This window comes from Triticum urartu, chromosome 5A (genome assembly GCF_056163025.1).
Source record: "Triticum urartu cultivar PI428250 chromosome 5A, HENAU_Tu73, whole genome shotgun sequence".
Taxonomy (NCBI): Eukaryota; Viridiplantae; Streptophyta; class Magnoliopsida; order Poales; family Poaceae; genus Triticum; species Triticum urartu.
This window is the reverse complement of record NC_141877.1, coordinates 301901250-301917294: the sequence shown is the minus strand read 5'-3', so window position 1 is coordinate 301917294 and position 16045 is coordinate 301901250.

The following is a 16045-nucleotide window of genomic DNA, read 5'->3' as shown; positions in this document are numbered from 1 at the left end:
GGTCTTTATGTCATCGAGGAGGTCTATCGTTCCGGTGCCATAAAATCAACAACTTTGAAGGCACAAATCCGAGGGTGGTGAACGGTCAAAGAATCAAACATTATATCTCAGGTAATCCCATAAATGTTAAAAGTAATGTTATTGAAACTGTAACCCCAGAGGAATACATAAGGGACACTTTCGAGAACATTCCAAACTCCAAAAAGGAATAGGTATGAGGTACGGTAAGTAAACCGACTCCAAAACAGTTCTAATAGCAATTTTCTCCATTTTGGAGTATTTAAGAAAATAGGAAAATAAGAAGCAGTCCGAGAAGGACACGAGGCGTCCACGAGGGTGTAACATCCCAAAATTCTAAATTTTGGAATGTTATATTAAATAGATAGATTTGATTGTTGTGTGATTGATTGACTGAAATTAAGTGAATTCGAAACTTTTTGAAAGTTAAATGAGAGGGAATAAAATGACTTTCCCAAACTTTCATTTGTGCATTTATGATCGCCGTGAATTCAAATTATTTTCAAATACAAAACCCTAGAGAGAAGATGACATGACTTCTTCCATTTAAATAAATGAAAAGGGTTTTTTGAAAATATTTGAATTTCACTTAGAAATATTTCAAATTCAGAAACTTCAGGCAACTCAATGATTTTCATGAAAGAAGATAAAATGACTTCTTCAAATTTATATGAAATATGAGTTGGAAGTTTAAAAGGATCAAATTCAAAGTCCTTTTGAAATTATTTTCAATTTGGAGTTATTTGGGTTTTATTCAAATTATTTTTCTCCAAAATAAAAATATATGGAAAATAGGGTAAAATGATTCCCTACATCAGAAATTGGAGATAAATAAATTTGAAATCATTTTGGTATTTTTAAGATGATTTTTATTGGATTTTAGTAGAGCAGGAGCACTGTTTGAATTATTGGAATTTGTGTGGATTTTATTTAATGCTAGAAAAATGTCCAGGTTGAAGAAAATGTTTTTCTGAAATTTTTGATATATTATATGCCTATATAATTTTTTTATTTATTTCGTTTTTATTATTTTCTTTGTCTGGAAAATCTTTATTTAAAAATAAACTTCTACTCCCCACCGCCGAACTGGGCCGGCCCAGCTCCCAGGCCAGGCCATGGCCCAGCCCACGCCGCCACCGTCCCCGAGCTCCCGAGCGGGAGACCCGCCGCCGCACGACTCCGCCGCCGCGCCGTAACCGCCTCGGCCTTCGTGCCCCCTCCTCCACGCCTCGCCGCCCCGGCCACCTATAAGTAGCGGGCCCCGGACCCCAGTTCTCCTCCCCTTCGCCGCATCAAGTCGCCTCGTCACCAGAGCCGTCGCTGCATCGCCGCCGCCACCGCTGCACAGCGCACCACGCCGCTCGTCGCCTAGTGCCGCGCCGCCCCGCCGCCGCCTTGCCCCGCGCTGCTAGCCGCCTCCCACAGTCGCGCCCCCCACGCCGGAGCCACCCACGCCGCTGTAGCCGCCGCTCGCCGCTGCCCGCCTCGCCGGAGCCGCTGCCGGTCTTTCCCAGCCGAACTGACGAACCGGTATAACCCTCCCTGGTCCGGTTTATTTTTTTATTTTTAGGTTTTCTTCGGTTTTTCTTTTAAAGCCGGTTTTATATTTTTGTTAGGTTATTTAGTGGACGTTCTTTAGTTAGGTTTCGATAGCGAACGTTTTCGTTCTGTAAAGCAGTTTAGCAAACGTTCATTGTTTAGTATTTTTCCTTTTTCTTTTTAATTTCTGCCAGGGACCCGTTTGTGAGTAAATTATTTGCAGAATAGCCCCTGATGTTCAAAACACCGTAACTTTTTGCTCGTTTATCCAAATCCAACGAAACCAACGCCGACTTCTTTGTTATGATTTCCTCTATCCAGTAAAACAACTTAAACTTGTTTTTGAAAATTTTAAAATTTCAGTTAGATCAGATTTGAATTCAAACTTCGTTTGATCATAACTTGAGTTTTATAACTCCATTTTAGTTGATTCTTTTTGCTATTCGAAGCTCTTGACCTAAACTTTCTGATAAGGCCAAATTCACATAATTTTGGTATTGTTAGAAATTGTTTTATGTTGCAAGAGTTATTTGCCTGTTTTTGATGTTTTTCGAATTGTCTTCTTCGTTCTTTTCGATCTTTTGAGTGATTGCTTATGTGTGGTTACTATTGCTTGCTCACGATAGATTGACCGGAGTGTGACGAGTAGAACTATCAGGAGTTATGCGTGTGAATCATCTTCATCAACAGTACAGGCAAGTTCACACTTTGATCATACTTTTCATTACCCAGTTTTTATGCATTAGTTTCAACCCTCAAACACTGCATGGTTAGGACTTGATAACATGTGGGTATTGGGAAGTAGTTGATGAGGTAGAACCTATTGTCCTTTATATCAAACCCTTGGGAGTTACTTCTACGTTATGCTTATATTGCCATGCTATGCTCGTAGACGTGGATTGGGTTTGTGTGTATTCCATGACAGATGTGAGATTGTCTAATTAATGGTTCAACTTAAGGTGGCTACTTTAATACACATCTGGGTGGAATGGTAAGGGGCACCCTGGAGCACCCAGTGGTTTGCCCGGGCACCTGGAGAACCCAGTGCTTGCCCAAGGGGATCCCGGAGGACCCATGTGATCACCCTATGGAATGCCACCCAGGCTCAAAGGGATCATAAGATTATTCATGCTAGAAACTTCCGTGTGCAGCCACAAGCTATTATGGGCTCTAGCAGAGTTGAGTAAGTTGCGTGAAGCTCTTGAAGAGGTAGACTAGCAGATGTAGTGGGTTGTAGGTGGTATAGTCTACCCAGAGTAGAGAGTTAATGCTTCAGAAAGACTGTCTCTCGAATCTCCGACCAGGGATGTATTCGAGTCTTGTGGGGAAAAGTGCGCAAACTAATTATGATTAGTCGTGTCCCCGTTTATGGACATCTTGAGTATCTGGTTCTTGAATTATCATGTTGATCTCAACACTTTATTTAATTAATTTGATTGGGTTAATGATTATTATTTTGGGATTGAGTTGGAGGAACCTTCTCAATAAATTTTTTCAACCAACTTTGTAGTTAAATAAAATATATTCCTTTGTTGTAGGAAAAAATTGGCTTTTCGCAAAACCTTATAACCATAGAGCTTTTCCACCAGCCATATATGCATGTAGTGATAGTCATTATTCATCATTATCCTCAGGTGTGAATTTGCTAGTATACTCAATGTACTCACCCTTTGTGGCTGCAACGTCTCATGTTGCAGGATTCTTACGACGAGTAAGTGATACGTTAGGGTTACGATTTCTACACTCAACTTTGCCGTTGGTGTTGATGGGAATCCACAACCTTGTAGTTACTTCTGCTATTTGGATTGAGGTAATAGTATTTACGTTACTTTATACATGTGATTTACCTCTGTTATAAATCCTCAAGTATTGTGTGTGTCAGCATACCGATCCAGGGATGACACTTAAGCATAGAGACTTGACCGTCTGAGGTCGGGTCGCTACAGAGACTTTACCTTGTGTGCTCTCCGAACTATGTTTTCTTGCACGATACTTCTTTTGGTCAGTAAAAATTCATTATATAATCTCCCGAAGGTTTTGACCATCGTATCACGCAAATATCTCCTGTTTTTGTTTCGAGCTATTTTCTGCCAGGGTTGTCAAGGCCAGGCACCATGGCTTCTCCCTCCTCCAACAATGAGGGCAACGATGCTTGGCTAATGAAGATAGAGCTGAAGAGAGAAGAACCCGGGGAGATCAACAAGGATAATGGGATCAAGAAGGCCATGGAAGATCAAGTTCTGACAGTAAAAGACGAATACATCCTTCAACCTCATCACAATCTCCTTACCCCAACGAAGATTGAAGCTTTCAAGATGATTGAGTTAGCTCGCATTCAAAACAAGTATCTCACAAGTGAAAATATTTTGTTGAAGGAGCATACTATTGCACTCAAGGGCATCATCCACAAATTGGAGGATCTCCTACGCTCGATGTGCGACTATCCATCATCGCCATCATCTTCTTCACCAACAAAGAAAAACTGAGTATCTGGTATGTGCACTCCCCTTGGCAACTGCCAAGCATGGGGGAGTGCCCCGGTATCATATTGTCATCACTCTTTTATCTTTACCATTTTTCTTAGTTCGATCCTTTTGTTAATATCTTAATCTAGTAGAATAAAGTTTTAGTATGATCTAGTTTTGAGTTTTGCTTTATGATCCTTCTATGTAATCGAGTCCGTGAGTTATATAATAAAGATTAGTGTTGAGTCAAGGGCTTTGCCATCTTGCTATGTGTTGGGGAACGTAGCATAAATTCAAAATTTTCCTACGTGTCACCAAGATCTATCTATGGAGTCATCTAGCAATGAGGGAGGAGTGGATCTACATACCCTTGTAGATCGCGCGCGGAAGCGTTCAAGAGAACGGGGTTGATGGAGTCGTACTCGTCGTGATCCAAATCACCGATGATCCTAGCGCCGAACGGACGGCACCTCCGTGTTCAACACACGTACGGAGCAGCGACGTCTCCTCCTTCTTGATCCAGCAAGGGGGAAGGAGAGGTTGATGGAGATCCGGCAGCACGACGGCGTGGTGGTGGAAGTAGCGGGATTCCAACAGGGCTTCGCCAAGCGCTGCGGGAGGAGGGAGATGTGTCATGGGAGGGAGAGGGAGGCGCCAGGGCTTAGGTGAGGCTGCCCTCCCTTTCCCCCACTATATATAGGGCCAAGGGAGAGGGGGGCGCAGCCTTGGCCCTTCCTCCAAGGAAGGGTGCGGCCAGGGAGGAGTCCCTCCTCCCCAAGGCACCTAGGAGGTGTCTTCCCCTTTTAGGACTCTTCCTTTCCCTTATCTCTTGGCGCATGGGCCTCTTGGGGCTGGTTCCCTTGGCCCATATAGGCCAAGGCGCACACCCCTACAGCCCATGTGGCCCCCCGGGGCAGGTGGACCCCTTTGGTGGACCCCCGGACCCCTTTCGGCACTCCCGGTACAATACCGATAATGCGCGAAACTTTTCCGGCGACCAAAACAAGACTTCCCATATATAAATCTTTACCTCCGGACCATTCCGGAACTCCTCGTGACGTCCGGGATCTCATCCGGGACTCCGAACAACTTTTTGGTTACCGCATAATAATATCTCTATAACCCTAGTGTCACCGAACCTTAAGTGTGTAGACCCTACGGGTTCGGGAGACATGCAGACATGACCGAGATGACTCTCCGGTCAATAACCAACAGCGGGATCTGGATACCCATGTTGGCTCCCACATGTTCCACGATGATCTCATCGGATGAACCACGATGTCAAGGACTTAATCAATCCCGTATACATGATCTTGTGCTAGGCTTAGGATTGGGTCTTTGTCCATCACATCATTCTCCTAATGATGTGATCCCGTTATCAATGACATCCAATGTCCATGGTCAGGAAACCGTAACCATCTATTGATCAACGAGCTAGTCAACTAGAGGCTTACTAGGGACATGGTGTTGTCTATGTATCCACACATGTATCTGAGTTTCCTATCAATACAATTCTAGCATGGATAATAAATGATTATCATGAACAAGGAAATATAATAATAATCAATTTATTATTGCCTCTAGGGCATATTTCCAACAGTCTCCCACTTGCACTAGAGTCAATAATCCAGTTCACATCGATATGTGATTAACACTCAAGGTCACATCCCCATGTGACCAACACCCAAAGAGTTCTGGGTTTGATCATGTTATGCTTGTGAGAGAGGTTTTAGTCAACGGGTCTGCAACATTCAGATCCGTATGTACTTCGCAAATTTCTATGTCATCTTGTAGATGCAACTACTATGCTACATTTGGAGCCATTTCAAATAACTGTTCTACTTGGAGCTATTCTAAATTGTTGCTCCATTATACGTATCCGGTATCTCTACTCAGAGCTATCCGGATAGGTGTTAAGCTTGCATCGACGTAACTCTTTACGTCGAACTCTTTATCACCTCCATAACCGAGAAACATATCCTTATTCCTCTCAGGATAATTTAGACCGCTATCTGGTGATCTACTCCTAGATTACCTTTGTACCCTCTTGCCAGATATGTGGCAAGGCACACATCAGGTGCGGTACTCAGCATGGCATACCGTATAGAGCCTATGACAAAAGCATAGGGGACGACCTTCGTCCTTCCTCTTTCTTCTGCCGTGGTCGAGCTTTAAGTCTTAACTTCATACCTTACAACTCAGGCAAGAACTCCTTCTTTGACTGGTCCATCTTGAACACCTTCAAGATCATGTCAAGGTATGTGCTCATTTGAAAGTACCATTAAGCGTTTTGATCTATCCTTATAGATCTTGATGCTCAATGTTCAAGTAGCTTAATCCAGGCTTTCATTGAAAAACACTTTCCAAATAACCCTATATGCTTTCCAGAAATTCTACATCATTTCTGATCAACAATATGTCAACATATATTTATCAGAAATTCTATAGTGCTCCCACTCACTTCTTTGGAAATACAAGTTTCTCATAAACTTTGTATACACCCAAAACTTTGATCATCTTATCAAAGCATACATTCCAACTCCGAGATGCTTACTCCAGTCCTTAGAAGGATTGCTGGAGCTTTGCATACTTATTAGCATCTTTCAGGATTAACAAAACCTTCCAGTTGTATCACATACAACCTTTCCTCAAAAATCGTCGAGGAAACAATGGTTTTTGGCATCCTATCTGCAAGATTTCACAAATAATGCAGTAATTGCTAATATAATTCCAACAGACTCTTAGCATCGCTACGAGTGAGAAAGTCTCATCGCAGTCAACTCCTTGAACTTGTCGGAAAACATCTTAATGACAAGTCGAGCTTTCTTAATGGTGATACCTACCATCATTGTCCGTCTTCCTTTTAAAATCCATCTGTACTCAATAGCATTACGACCATCGAGCCGTTCTGCCAAAGTCTACACTTTGTTTTCATACATGGATCCTCTCTCGGATTTTATGGCCTCGAGCCATTTATCGGAATCCGGGCCCACCATCGCTTCTCCATAGCTCGTAGGTTCATTGTTGTCTAGCAACATGACTTCCAAGACAGGATTACGTACCACTCTGAAGTAGTATGCATCCTTGTCATCCCACGAGGTTTGGTAGTGACTTGATCTGAAGTTTCATGATCACTATCATAAGCTTCCACTTCAATTGGTGTAGGTGCCACAGGAACAACTCCATGTGCTGTGCCACACACTAGTTGAAGAGACGGTTCAATAACCTCATCAAGTCTCCACCATCCTCCCACTCAATTCTTTCGAGAGAAACTTTTCCTCGAGAAAGGACCCAATTCTAGAAACAATCCCTTATTGCTTTCAAATCTGAGACAGGAGGTATACCCAAATGTTTTGGGTGTCCTATGAAGATGCATTTATCCGCTTTGGGTTCGAGCTTATCAGCCTGAAACTTTTTCACATAAGCGTCGCAGCCCCAAACTTTTAAGAAATGACAGCTTAGGTTTCTCTAAACCATAGTTCATATGGTGTCATCTCATCGGAATTACATGGTGCCCTATTTAAAGTGAATGTGGTTGTCTCTAATGCCTAACCCATAAACTATCGTGGTAATTCGATAAGAGACATCATGGTATGCATCATATCCAATAGGGTGCAGTTATGATGTTCGGACACACCATCACACTACGGTGTTCCAGGCTGTATTAGTTGTGAAACAATTTTCACAATGTCTTAATTCTGTGCCAAACTCGTAATTCAGATATTCATCTCTATGATCATATCATAGATATTTTATCCTCTTGTCACGACGATCTTTCAACTTCACCCTGAAATTACTTGAACCTTTCAATAATTCAGACTCGTGATTCATCAAGTAAATATAGTCAACATCTACTCAAATCATCTGTGAAGTAAGAACATAACGATATCCACTACATGCCTCAGCACTCACTGGATTGCACACATCAAAATGTATTGCTTCCAACAAGTTGCTTTCTAGTTCCATTTTACTGAAAACGAGGCTTTCAGTCATCTTGCCCATGTGGTATGATTTGCATGTCTCAAGTGATTCAAAATCAAGTGAGTCCAAACGATCCATCTTTATAGAGTTTCTTCATGCATATCTACCAACAAACATGGTTCGCATGTCTCAATCCTTTCAAAAATGAGTGAGTCCAAAGATCCATCAACATGGAGCTTCTTCATGCGTTTTATACCGATATGACTTAAGTGGCAGTGCCACAAGTAGGTGGTACTATCATTACTATCTTATATCTTTTGGCATGAACATGTGTATCACTATGATCGAGATTCAATGAACCATTCATTTTAGGTGCAAGACCATTGAAGGTATTATTCAAATAAACAGAGTAACCGTTATTCTCCTTAAATGAATAACCGTATTGCGATAGACTTAATCCAATCATGTCTATGCTCAACGCAAACACCAATCTCGATGGTAGAGGGAGCGTACGATATTTGATCAACCTTGGAAATACTTCCAACACATATCGTCATCTCACCTTTAGCTAGTCTCCGTTTATTCCGTAGCTTTTATTTCGAGTTACTAACACTTAGCAACCGAACCGGTATCTAATACCCTGGTGCTACTAGGAGTACTAGTAAAGTACACATCAACACAATGTATATCCAATATACTTCTATCGACCTTGCCAGCCTTCTCATCTACCAAGTATCTAGGGTAATTCTGCTCCAGTGGCTGTTCCCCTTATTACAGAAGCACTTAATCTCGGGTTTGGGTTCAACCTTGGGTTTCTTCACTAGAGCAGCAGCTGAATTGCCGTTTCATGAAGTATCCCTTCGTGCCCTTGCCCTTCTTGAAACTAGTGGTTTCACCAACCATCAACAATTGATGCTCCTTCTTGATTTCTACTTTTGTGGTGTCAAACATCGCGGATATCTCAAGGATCATCATATATGTCCCTGATATATTATAGTTCATCACGAAGCTCTAGCAGCTTGGTGGTAATGACTTCGGAGAAACATCACTTTCTCATCTGGAAGATCAACTCCCACTCGATTTAAATGATTGTTGTACTCAGACAATCTGAGCACAAGCTCAACAATTGAGCTTTTCTCCCTTAGTTTGCAGGCTAAGAAAATCGTCGGAGGTCTTATACCTCTTGACGTGGGCACAAGCCTGAAATCCCAATTTTAGTCCTTGGAACATCTCATATGTTCTGCGATGTTTCAAAAACGTCTTTGGTGCCTCAATTCTAAACCATTTAGCATTACGCACTGAACTATCATGTAGTCATCAAAACGTGTATGTCAGATGTTCGCAACATCCACAGACGACGTTCGAGGTTCGGCACACTAAGCGATGCATTAAGGACATAAGCCTTCTATGAAGCAATGAGGACAAACCTCAGTTTACGGACCTAGTCCGCATAATTACTACTATCAACTTTCAACTAAATTTTCTCTAGGAACATATCTAAACAGTAGAACTGAAGCGCGAGCTACGACATAATTTGCGAAGACCTTTTGACTATGTTTAGGATAATTAAGTTCATCTTGTGAACTCCCACTCAGATAGACATCCCTCTAGTCATCTAAGTGATTACATGATCCGAGTCAACTAGGCCGTGTCCGATCATCACGTGAGATGGACTAGTCATCATCGGTGAACATCTTCATGTTGATCGTATCTACCATACGACTCATGCTCGACCTTTCAGTCTCTTGTGTTCCGAGGCCATGTCTGTACATGATAGGCTCGTCAAGTCAACCTAAGTGTTTCGCATGTGTTCTGAGGCCATGTCTGTACATGCTAGGCTCGTCAACACCCGTTGTATTCGAACGTAAGAATCTATCACACCCGATCATCACGTGGTGCTTCGAAATGACGAACTTTCGCAACGGTGCACAGTTAGGGGGAACACCTTCTTGAAATTTTAGTGAGGGATCATCTTATTTACTACCGTCGTTCTAAGCAAATAAGATGTATAAACATGATAAACATCACATGCAATCAAATAGTGACATGATATGGCCATCATCACTTTGCTCCTCTTGATCTCCATCTTCGGGGCTCCATGATCATCATCATCACCGGCATGACACCATGATCTCCATCATCATGATCTCTATCATCGTGTCTTCATGAAGTTGTCTCGTCAACTATTACTTCTACTACTACAGCTAACAGTTAGCAATAAAGTAAAGTAATTACATGACGTTTATGTTGACACGCAGGTCATAAATAAATTAAGACAACTCCTATGGCTCCTGCCGGTTGTCATACTCATCGACATGCAAGTCATGATTCCTATTACAAGAACATGATCAATCTCATACATCACATATATCATTCATCACATCCTTTTGGCCATATCACATCACATAGCATACCCTGCAAAAACAAGTTAGACGTCCTCTAATTGTTGTTTGCATGTTTTACGTGGCTGCTATGGGTTTCTAGCAAGAAAGTTTCTTACCTACGCAAAAACCACAACGTGATATGCCAATTGCTATTTACCCTTCATAAGGACCCTTTTCATCGAATCCGATCCGACTAAAGTGGGAGAGACAGACACCCGCTAGCCACCTTATGCAACTAGTGCATGTCAGTCGGTGGAACCAGTCTCATGTAAGAGTACGTGTAAGGTCGGTCCGGGCCGCTTCATCCCATAATGCCACCGAATCAAGATTGGACTAGTAACGGTAAGCATATTGAACAAAATCAACGCCCATAACTACTTTGTGTTCTACTCGTGCATAGAAACTACGCATAGACCTAGCTCTGATACCACTGTTGGGGAATGTAGCATAAATTCAAAATTTTCCTACGTGTCACCAAGATCTATCTATGGAGTCATCTAGAAACAAGGGAGGAGTGGATCTACATACCCTTGTAGATCGCGCGCGGAAGCGTTCAAGAGAACGGGGTTGATGGAGTCGTACTCGTCGTGATCCAAATCACCGATGATCCTAGCGCCGAACGGACGGCACCTCCGTGTTCAACACACGTACGGAGCAGCGACGTCTCCTCCTTCTTGATCCAGCAAGGGGGAAGGAGAGGTTGATGGAGATCCAGCAGCACGACGGCGTGGTGGTGGAAGTAGCGGGATTCCGACAGGGCTTCGCCAAGCGCTGCGGGAGGAGGGAGATGTGTCATGGGAGGGAGAGGGAGGCGCCAGGGCTTAGGTGAGGCTTCCCTCCCTTTCCCCCACTATATATAGGGCCAAGGGAGAGGGGGGCGCAGCCTTGGCCCTTCCTCCAAGGAAGGGTGCGGCCAGGGAGGAGTCCCTCCTCCCCAAGGCACCTAGGAGGTGCCTTCCCCTTTTAGGACTCTTACTTTCCCTTATCTCTTGGCGCATGGGCCTCTTGGGGCTGGTGCCCTTGGCCCATATAGGCCAAGGCGCACACCCCTACAGCCCATGTGGCCCCCCGGGGCAGGTGGACCCCTTTGGTGGACCCTCGGACCCCTTTCGGCACTCCCGGTACAATACCGATAATGCACGAAACTTTTCCGGCGACCAAAACAAGACTTCCCATATATAAATCTTTACCTCCGGACCATTCTGGAACTCCTCGTGACGTCCGGGATCTCATCCGGGACTCCGAACAACTTTTGGGTTACCGCATAATAATATCTCTATAACCCTAGCGTCACCGAACCTTAAGTGTGTAGACCCTACGGGTTCGGGAGACATGCAGACATGACCGAGATGACTCTCCGGTCAATAACCAACAGCGGGATCTGGATACCCATGTTGGCTCCCACATGTTCCACGATGATCTCATCGGATGAACCACGATGTCAAGGACTTAATCAATCACGTATACAATTCCCTTTGTCTAGCGGTACGATACTTGCCCGAGATTCGATCGTTGGTATCCCGATACCTTGTTCAATCTCGTTACCGGCAAGTCTCTTTACTCGTTTCGTAACACATCATCCCGTGATCAACTCCTTGATCACATTGTGCACATTATGATGATGTCCTACTGAGTGGGCCCAGAGATACCTCTCCGTTTACACGGAGTGACAAATCCCAGTCTCGATTCGCGCCAACCCAACAGACACTTTCGGAGATACCTGTAGTGTACCTTTATAGCCACCCGGTTACGTTGTGACGTTTGGCACACCCAAAGCACTCCTACGGTATCCGGGAGTTGCACAATCTCATGGTCTAAGGAAATGATACTTGACATTAGAAAAGCTTTAGCATACGAACTACATGATCTTGTGCTAGGCTTAGGATTGGGTCTTTGTCCATCACATCATTCTCCTAATGATGTGATCCCGTTATCAATGACATCCAATGTCCATGGTCAGGAAACCGTAACCATCTATTGATCAACGAGCTAGTCAACTAGAGGCTTACTAGGGACATGGTGTTGTCTATGTATCCACACATGTATCTAAGTTTCCTATCAATACAATTCTAGCATGGATAATAAACGATTATCATGAACAAGGAAATATAATAATAATCAATTTATTATTGCCTCTAGGGCATATTTCCAACACTATGATCTTGAGGGAATAAAAATAAAAAGAAGAGAAAGAACAAAAAGAAATAAAGAGATCATATATGGATCTTATGGAGAGTAATGATACGTCTCCGTCGTATCTATAATTTTTGATTGTTCCATGCCAATATTATTCAACTTTCATATACTTTTTGGCAACCTTTTATATTATTTTTGGGACTAACATATTGATCCAGTGCACAGAGCCAGTTCCTGTCTGTTGCATGTTTTTGGTTTCGCAGAATATCCATATCAAACGGAGTCCAAACGGGATAAAAACGGACGGAGCTTATTTTTGGAAAATATGGAAAATTCGGAAGGAAAATCAACGCGAACCAGTGCCCGAGGTGGTCACGAGACAGGGGGGCGCCCCCCCAGGGCGCGCCCCCTGCCCTCGTGAGCCCACCAAAAGGCGGTTGATGCTCTTCTTTTGCCGCAATAAAGCTAATATTCGGAAAAAAATCACGGCGAAGGTTTCAGGCCAATCGGAGTTACGGATCTCCATATATACGCGAAACGGTGAAACAGAGCCAGGAGAGAACGCAGAAACAGAGAGAGACAGAGAGATAGATCCAATCTCGGAGGGGCTCTCACCCCTCCCACGCCATGGGAGCCAAGGACCAGAGGGTAAACCCTTCTCCCATCTACGGAGGAGGTCAAGGAAGAAGAAGAAGGAGGGGGGCTCTCTCCCCCTCGCTTCCGGTGGCACCGGAGTGCCACCGGGGGCCATCATCATCACCGTCATCTTCACCAACAACTTCACCGCCATCATCACCAACTCTTCCCCCCTCTATGCAGCGGTGTAACCTCTCTCTTACCCGCTGTAATCTCTACTTAAACATGGTGCTCAACGCTATATATTATTTCCCAATGATGTATGGCTATCCTATGATGTTTGAGTAGATCTGTTTTGTCCTAATGGCTATTTGATGATCGTGATTGGTTTGAGTTGTATGTTTTATTATTGGTGCTGTCCTATGGTGCTCTCCGTGTCGAGCAAGCGTGAGGGATTCCCGCTGTAGGGTTTGCAATATGCTTATGATTTGCTTATGGTGGGTGGCGTGAGTGACAGAAGCACAGACCCGAGTAAGTAGGTTGTTTGCGTATGGGATAAAGGGGACTTGATACTTTAATGCTATGGTTGGGTTTTACCTTAATGAATCTTTAGTAGTTGTGGATGCTTTCTAGAGTTCCAATCATAAGTGCATATGATCCAAGTAGAGAAAGTATGTTAGCTTATGCCTCTCCCTCAAATAAAATTGCAATAAGGATTACCGGTCTAGTTATCGATTGCCTAGGGACAAATAACCTTCTTGTTGACAAAAGCTCTTTACTAAAACTAATTTAGTTGTGTCTAAACAGCCCCTAGATTTTATTTTCGTCTTCTTTACTTTCTTGCAAGCCTACCCCAAAACACCTACAAAGTACTTCTAGTTTCATACTTGTTTCCGGTAAAGCGAACGTCAAGCGTCGTAGAGTTGTATCGGTGGTCGATAGAACTTGAGGGAATATTTGTTCTACCTTTAGCTCCTCGTTGGGTTCGACACTCTTACTTATCGAAAGAGGCTACAATTGATCCCCTATACTTGTGGGTTATCAAGTAATGACTTCACATATAAAGAGTATGATGAATAAAAGTTGTTGAGAGTTGACAAACATAGTTTTGGTCATCGTTGAAATTAATAGGAAGTAATAAAGAAAGAGAGGTCCTCACATATAAATATACTATCTTGGACATCTTTTATGATTGTGAGCACTCGTTAAAATATGACATGCTAAAGAGTTGATGTTGGACAAGGAAGACAACATAATGGGTTATGTTTTCTTACATCCGAAATAAATTATATTGTCGTGGATCATCCAACATGTTGAGATTGCCTTTCTCTCTTATGCTAGCCAAATTCTTTGCACCAAGTAGAGATACTACTTATGCTTCCAAATATCCTTAAACCCAGTTTTGCCATGAGAGTCCACCATATCTACCTATGGATTGAGTAAGATCCTTCAAGTAAGTTGTCATTGTTGCAAGCAATAAAAGTTTCTCTCTAAATATGTATGATTTATTAGTGTGGAGAAAATAAGCTTCATACGATCTTGTGATGTGGAAGAAATAAAAGTGACGGAGTGCATAATAAAGGTCCATATCACAAGTGGCAATATAAAGTGACGTTCTTTTGCATTAAGATTTCGTGCATCCAACCATAAAAGCACATGACAACCTCTGCTTCCCTCTGCGAAGGGCCTATCTTTTATTCTTGTCGTATACAAAAGTCTTGGTGATCTTCACCTTTCCATTTTACATTTTATCCTTTGGCAAGCACAATGTGTTGGAAAGATCCTGATATATATAGCCAATTGGATGTGAGTTTTCATGAACTATTATTGTTGACATTACCCTTGAGGTAAAAGGTTGGGAGGCAATACTATAAGCCCCTATCTTTCTCTGTGTCCAATTAAAACTCTATACCCATAAATATTGCGTGAGTGTTAGCAATTGTGAAAGACTAAATGATAGTTGATTATGTGGACTTGCTGAAAAGCTCTGATGTTGACTCTTTCAGATGTTATGATAAATTGCAATTGCTTCAATGACTGAGATTATAGTTTGTTAGTTTTCAATAAAGTTTACGATTCATACTTGAAACTGTGAATGAATTGTTACTTTAGTATAAGAGATCATATGACAATATATATGTTGCTGTTCTAAGAATGATCATGATGCTCTCGTGTCCGTATTTTATTTTTATCGACACCTCTATCTCTAAACATGTGGTCATATTTTTCGATATTGGCTTCCGCTTGAGGACAAGCAAGGTCTAAGCTTGGGGGAGTTGATACGTCCATTTTGAATCATGCTTTTATATCGATATTTATTGCATTATGGGCAGTTATTACACATTATGTCACAATACTTATGCCTATTCTCTCTTATTTTACAAGGTTTACATGAAGAGGGGGAATGCCGGCAGCTGGAATTCTGGGCTGGAAAAGGAGCAAATATTAGAGACCTATCCTGCACAACTCCCAAAGTCCTGAAACTTCGCGGGAGCACGCTTCAGAAGATATAAAAATATTGGGTGAAGGAAGTACCAAAGGGGGGCCACCCACCATCCACGAGGGTGGGGGCGCCCCTAACCCCCTTGGCGCGCCCCCTGCCTCGTGGGCCCCCTGGCAGGCCTCCGGTGTCCATCTTCTGTTATATGAGGTCCTTTGCCCTGGAAAAAATTATAAGCTAGCTCACGGTACGAAACTCCGCCGCCACGAGGCGGAACCAATCTAGGGCTCTAGCGGAGCTGTTCTGCCGGGGAAACTTCCCTCCGGGAGGGGGAAATCATCACCACTGTCATCATCATCGATCCTCTCATCGGGAGGGGGTCAATCTCCATCAACATCTTCACCAGCACCATCTCATCTCAAACCCTAGTTCATCTCTTGTATCCAATCTTTGTCCCAAAACCTCAGATTGGTACCTGTGGGTTGCTAGTAGTGTTGATTACTCTTTGTAGTTGATGCTAGTTGGTTTATTCGGTGGAAGATCATATGTTCAGATCCTTTATGCAT